The sequence below is a fragment of the Tupaia chinensis genome, unplaced genomic scaffold (genome assembly GCF_000334495.1).
Source record: "Tupaia chinensis unplaced genomic scaffold, TupChi_1.0 Scaffold000235_1, whole genome shotgun sequence".
Classification (NCBI taxonomy): domain Eukaryota; kingdom Metazoa; phylum Chordata; class Mammalia; order Scandentia; family Tupaiidae; genus Tupaia; species Tupaia belangeri.
The window spans coordinates 5,743,228-5,750,233 of NW_006159713.1; the positions used below are offsets into that span (position 1 = coordinate 5,743,228).

General features: G+C 44.6%; 1 long non-coding RNA gene across 1 annotated transcript in view; it reads right to left on the bottom strand.

Annotated features, from left to right (window-relative positions):
• LOC102472389 (uncharacterized) overlaps nucleotides 1-6,054 on the bottom strand; it is a 23,465-nt gene extending 17,411 nt beyond the window's left edge. Inside the window, exons 1-3 of the long non-coding RNA XR_001370384.1 lie at nucleotides 5,844-6,054; nucleotides 4,582-4,862; nucleotides 4,258-4,455 (exon numbers count right to left, since the gene is read on the bottom strand). This is a non-coding gene — a long non-coding RNA (uncharacterized LOC102472389). The remainder of the gene's footprint in view (nucleotides 1-4,257; nucleotides 4,456-4,581; nucleotides 4,863-5,843) is intronic.
• Between the last annotated feature and the right edge of the window lie 952 nt (nucleotides 6,055-7,006).

The window sequence follows — 7,006 nt, forward strand, 5'->3', positions numbered from 1 at the left end:
AAAAAAAAAATAATAAAGGCAACTCAGAGTTCTATATAACATTGTCTGCTCCTGTATCACCCTTGACAGAGAAGTTTACCTTATTCCCACATGGTTTGCAGTGTCTCCCTTTGTACAACTAAATTTCTTCCCGGGGGACATTTTCTTTACTTTGGACATGGAAGCAAATGAGTAGCTAAGGGGCATAGATTCAAGTGCAACAAATGATGCTGTGATGTCTTTAGGGAAAAGTGTGGTGGGGATTTGTTTTGAGGCTTGAAGAAAGACCAGAGATAGAAACCACTATTAAAAGCTATTATCATCAGAGTCATTGGAGGGGAGAGATGACAATGGTTGTTCCCTGAGAGAGGCCTTATCTTAATGGGACCAAGAGGCCTGGCACTCAGCTATCTATTTGGTTCATAAGCAGAGCATTTTTTAAACTTTCAAAGGACACTGTCATTTTCTAATTTAGCATGTCATGTTCACTCTTACTTCCTTACCCAAGAGTCCAGGTAAATATTAAGTAATATGCTTCTTTGCAAACAGCTGAGCAGTTCAAGGAAGTATTTTCTCAGGTTTTAAGCCAGCTCAGGTCTTAATCAACATTTCAGATGATCCTACCAGCTGAATTTGTAGATCCTTTGCAAGATTTCTTAGGGGAGGAGGAAGCCATAGAACATGATACATCATGTTTTTATGGCCAGCAGTTAAAATCAAGTTCCCCATTTTTAAAGACATTTTTCAAAAGAAAGCAATAAAAATGTAAAACCTCTCTCCATTTTGAAAGACTATTACTTCTATAGACCATTATGATTTACAGAGACTTTTTTGCTATTTCAAATAAAACAAAGGAACCAAAGAAAAACAATATGTTCCATGCCTGTGAGTAGTTGTCCAGAGAACAGTGCTTAGTTGAGTTAAATGGAGACAAATATATCAGCCTGCTTAATTATAGCTCAAGCATACCTAATTCTTCCACGTCCACACATGTGGCAAGGTCCCTCGAGGACCCACATTGTAAAGCAAACCTTACAGGAGAGAGGTTCTGTCCTCAGGCCCCTGAGATGATCATTAACTCTGAGAAGTCAAAAAGAATGAATGTCCAGATAACCGGATGATGATGTAGAGTATGGAGAGTTCTTTATCAAATCTCCCTAAACTGGTAGCTGCTACTCTGGCTGAGAAACTATCACCTAGAGCTGAAGGGGCTCCTAAGGATTAACTAGTCCAGGCTGTTTAAAATACTTGGTATGTTTTATATTTGCTATATACAAGAGAATTTATGTAACATATCTGTCTGTTACAAAGTGCTACAATACAACAAATACCCATGAACCTGCACTCAGTTAAGTTCTAGGACATGCTCATGCTCATTACTCTGTCTCCTGTGTACTGTGTTTTCTCTCACTCTCTTATTTATTTATTTATTTTTTTTTTGAGAGATTTTTTGCTATAGGGTGCATGTGCTGGCCAGAGAGACAGAGACAGAAAGCAAGAAATCACCCCCCAGGGAGGATGGCCATACCACAATCTTGTCTCCTCCATTATTCTCCTCTCAGGATCTTGGGCACATATGTATATGCACCCGGTGTGAGTTCTAAGCCTCCGAGTCTGAGACTCGAACCGCAATTGACTACATGGGAGTCCAGCGATGTAACTATTATGCCATCTGCTGGTCCTGCTCCTGTGTACTTTCCTCACCACCTTCCACTCCCAGAGTAACCACTGTCTTGGTTTTATATTTATTCTGCTGGGTTTTTATATATAATGACTATATTATTTTGGTTTGTTTTTGAACTTTTTAAAAATGATCCCTGCTGCATGCAGACTGTGGTACCATGGGTCTTTCACCCAATTTCATACAAACTTAAACCTCAAGTTGCAGTTCATTTTTATTGCCCTGTAATATTCTATTGTGGGAACATGCCACAACTCCCTAAGTAGCTTCTTATCAGTGGACATCTGGCTAGTTTCCAGTCCTTGTGATCCCAAGCGTTGTTGTGGTTCACATTCTTCCACACATCCCTCTGGAGTGAGTACCTAAGGTCTGCAAGTGCTCTACTTTACCAGCTAGTGTGCAATTGTTTCATACCACCCGTTCTCCCATGACCCACATGGAAGAGTTTCCATTGTTAGAACTCTTAATGTTTTTTTGTTTTCTGGGTTTTTGTTTGTTTGTTTGTTTTTGCTAATTTTGTGGCTATTGGCTACCTCATTATGATCCTGATTTGCATTTCCTGAGTACTCAGTGGTTGAAATCTGTTATACATTCATTGGCCATTCATGTGTTCTCTTTCATGAAGTGTCTGTTTATGTGTTTTCCCCATTTCTCTACTGGGTTTATTTCTTACTGATTTATAGCTGCGTTTTATATGTTCTGCATACTAACCCTTTGTTAGTGATCTCTGTTGCAAAAAATCTCTCAGTTGGTAGCTTGGCTTTTATTCAGTAATTTTCTTTGGAGTATGTTTGATGAATAGAAAAGTTCTTTATATATATATATATATATATATATGAAAGAGTAAATAGGCACAAAGAGGTAATGTGACTTCCTCAATGTGCCAGTGTTACTAATAATAGCCATTATTTCTTGAGAACTTGTTCTCTGCCAGGCATTACAACAATCACTTTACATACATGTTGTCTCATTTAATCTTCACAGTGGGTCTAAGAGATAAACTGCTGTTACTCTCCATTTTACAGAGAAAGAGAGACTCAGTGAGGTCAGGTGGCTGCCTATGGTCACACAGCAGCCAGCGCTGGGCCCTGTGCTGGAACCCAGGGTGGGCCAATCCTGAAGGAGACTCACTCCCACCTGCACTGCTGTGCTGGGCAGTTAGGAGCAGAGCCAGGCCAGGGCAGCTGTCTTCCCATGGCACCACTCCGTCTCTCACTTAAACCTTGGTCCTCCCAACACAGCTTCTCCAGGAATCACCATATGATTACTCCTATGGTGAGTACTGTCCCCCTGGGACAGTCAGCCCCACCTGAGCCTATGTCACATGACCATTATCTGCAACATACGCAGAGCCCTTCCTTCTGTTTCAAAACACCGCTCTCTGTCACTGACAACTCATGCTCATTCCTGAGATTGCAAGTTGCTATTTTCGAAAAGTTACTTTGCGTGGCATCTTGCCCTGGGGGCCCTTGGGCTGTGTGATCTGGGTATCTCAATTGGCAGGACACTGTGCGGACCTCCGGATTTGATTAAATGGGTGTAATCTGCAACTTGGGCTGTTGCAAAACTCCTCTGCCTCACCCACACCCCCTTGCTCAAAACAGCGAGGTGGCCGGTAGCAGGCCTGGAGGAAGCGAGGCTCCCAATTCAGCCAGTGCCCTGCAGGTCAGAGTTGACTGGATCCAGGCCTCTTCTACTATGGTTTTCACTAGGAGCAGAAATGAGTATCATTCGTTCATTCATTTCCTCAACACTCCCTAGAGTCTCCCCCTTGTGCCAATGCTGGCAGTGGGCTCTAGAGCAGGCAGTGGGATGGTCAGCCCTCCCTGCCCTGTTGCGTTAACATTCCAAAGGGAGAGACAGACCCTACTCCAGACTGTGATAAGGGCTGTGGAGTGAATTAAAGGGCATGTGAAGAGGAGCCACTGGGGGACTTTCATTAAAGGTGAATTCAGGGAAGGTCTCTCTAGGGAAGGATACTGAGCCAGCTAGGTGGAGAGACCAGGGAAGGCCGAAAAAAAAGGCAACGAGGGTAGCAAGTGCCAAGGTCCTGGGGCAGAAAACCATACATGACTTGGCCTGTTCTGAGGAATAAAAGCAGACCTGGGTGGCAGAAGCATGGACAAGAGTGACAGATGAGGAAGGAAGCAGGGAGCCGGTCCTTTGAGTAGTGAGTACTACAGACCTGGCTCTGTGCATGGAGCTAGTGATCAGGGGCCAGGGGCATTATGAGGTCCTCACAAACATGAGTCCAGGAGGAGATACAGTTTGCCACAAGAGCCTGTGGCCAGGGTACCTTCCCAAGGTAGGCTGTGATTGTCAGGGAAGACCTCCAGGAGGAGTACCATGTAAGCAGAAGCCTGACAAAGTGGCCCTCAAAGTGTGGTCCCCAGACCAGCCGCATCAACAGCACCTGTGAATTTTTTAGAACTTCCTGTTCCAGTACCTCACCCCAGACCTACTGATCCCACAGAGCACAAAGCACCGAGCCTTTCACTTAATATCAATAGATGTTTCATGAATGGCTCCTGAATTGCAAGCGTTTGAGTTCCAGAATGTGCCCCACAGTTGAGATGCACAAAGTGGTGAAAACATACCCAGGTCAGCAGTGCAGTCCATCTTGGCTTGGAATGAGGACAAGGACAGGGTCACGTGGGTTTAGCTGATTGCAAGGTGCAAAGGTAGAAATGCGTCTCTACAGCTCTGCCAGTGAAACTTCACACTCGGGCTCCATGTGCCCCAGGCAAGGTGTGAAAGGAATTAACATTCACTGCAGCAGGTTAGAAGCCTTCAAACTGGTTTTGAGTTACAAAATCAGGCAAAAAGAAAAAGAGAGATGGGAAATTAGGTTATCTTTAACCTCAGTTAACCCAAGACCAACTGCAAAGGACGTTACCAAATGATCTGCTAAGAAAACCTACCTTGGGGCTGAGAATAAACCTGATACTTCAGCCCCCAGGGTCCTTTTGAAAAGAAAGTTCTCTGCATGAGAACTCACAAAAGGCACCTCCTCCACAGCGATTACAGTATCAGGCCTCGACACTTTAATTGCTCTGATGGAAACAAGTTAATGGGGTTTTAATAAAAATAGACCAAATAAGCATTGAGGTCCCCTATTTTTTATAACTGGAGGCACTGGCAGAGATCCAATTCCACAGGTGTCAGGGTGGTCTTCAGGCAGTGGGACCCTCCTGAGGATTGCCTAAGGGAAGTAAGTTTATGGAGTCAGTATTTCGCAAGTGTCAAAAAAAAAAAAAAAAACAGCTTAATTCTATCAACTATAGCCTGGTCTTTCTTCGATCCAGAGAAAAGGAGCTCAAATTATGCCTCCCAAATCACTATTGGCAGTGAAGGCCTTGTGGGAGTCGGGAGAATTCTGCGTGTCCTATGCCCCAGCACCCATGTCATCTGAGTCCATCACTGAGACTTAAAATAGGCTAAGGAGGTCTGGGGTGTTCAGGCAGGGGGAGCAGGGAGTGCAAAGTCCCAGAGGTGGAAGATAGCATTAGGGATTCCAAGATGGAGGAAGTCAAGTGTGGCTGGGACAAAGTCAGGCAAGAAGAGAAGTGAGATGTTGCAGAGATCAGCAAGGGCCATGTCCTACAAGAGTTGAGAGATCAGGGCAAGGATATGCCTATAAAAGCAGTGGGGAGGAGCCAGCAGGTGGCATAATGGTTAAGGCACTGGACTCCCACATGATCCCATTTGAGTCCTGGATGTGGAAACTCACGCTGGGTGCGTGTGCGTGCGTGCCCAAGATCCTAAGAGGAGAATGGAGGAGAAGGGATTGCGGGACATGCACATGCACCCTATAGCAAAAATCTCTCTAAAATAAAGAAAAAAGGGACCGGCAGATGGCATAATGGCTGTCACTGGAATCCCATATAGTTGACTGCGGTTCAAGTCCCGGACCCAGCAGCTTGAACTCCTGCCCGGCGCGGTTGTGTGCGTGCCCAAGATCCCGAGAGGAGAATGGAAGAGAAGGGATTGTGGCATGGCCATCCCCCTGGGAGGTGATTTCTCTCCTTCTGTCTCTCTGTCTCTCTCTGTCTTTCTGGCAAGTTCACACACCCTATAGCAAAAAAACTCTCAAAAAATAAAATAAAATAAAGATAAAGAATAAAGAAAGAGGGAGAGAAAGAAAGAAAGCACTGGGGAAACGGAAGTGACACATCTGACTTACCTGGCTGGAAGGTTGGAGACCGTTGTGGCTTCTTCTGCTGCTGGAACAGAAGGAATTGGCAGGATGGATTTTGGAAACAGGGAGGCCTCCTGTCGTAATGAAGTGGCTAAAGTGCCTGGAACCAGGGCAACAGCCGTGACAATGTGGCAGTGACTGGATTCCAGATGGCTTGAATGTGGCAGGTTTAGGCCAGGCTAATATGAGGGGACTTCAAAACTTATGCGGAAAAGGAAAGTACAAGTTTATTTTGGTGAAAATCTTGAAATTCATGCAGTTTTAAAAATAATATGCATGATCAGGCCAGCAGGTGGCATGGTGGGCAAGGCACTAGACTCCCACATGGCCAAGCATGGTTCAAGTCCCAGACCCAGTGACTTGCTTTCTCACTTTCTTTCTCTCTCTCTCTCACGTGTACTTATTATAGCAAATTTTTAAAAAATAATTATAATAAATGGCGCCAGCAGGTGGTGTGGTGTTTAAGGGTGCTGGACTCCCACATGGCCAATTATGATTCAAGTCCTGGACCTGGTGGCTTCCTTTCTTGCTTTATCTCTCTTGCTTTCTCTGTCTCTCTCTGGTCAAATTGAAATAAATAAATAAAGTTAAATAATTTAAAAATAATAAATAAATAAAACTAAATAATTCTTTTTAAAAGTAACATACATGCATTTTCTATGAGCTTTTTGAAGACTGCCGTATAGCCCAGCCTGGGTAACAAAGGCACTGTGACCTACCACCTCTGTCCTGGGCTTGCGTGCATCTCACCTGGCTGTACGCCCGGCAGCATTCTGAACCTTCCCTGGTGTTTGTCACTTACTTTCCACACTGCTCCTAGATCTCCACAATGAATGTTGTCACTTGGGACATGACAGCCTGTCTGTCCATTTGTCCTTCATGGAGGACTGAGCCTGTTTCTGATTCCTATCAATTTGCAAATAGAGTCCTGTGGTACTCCAATGGGGGGAGGCACATTTTGGGATTGTATTGGAAGAAGGTTGCCTTTTTTTTTTTTTTTTTTTTTTTGGGGGGTTTTTTTTATTGGGCCGGTGTGTGAACAACAGAGAGAGACAGAAAGTGAGAAATCATTCCCCAGGGGGATGGCCATGCCGCAATCCCTTCTCTTCCAATTTCCTCTCGGGATCTTGGGCGTGCATGCACTCGGC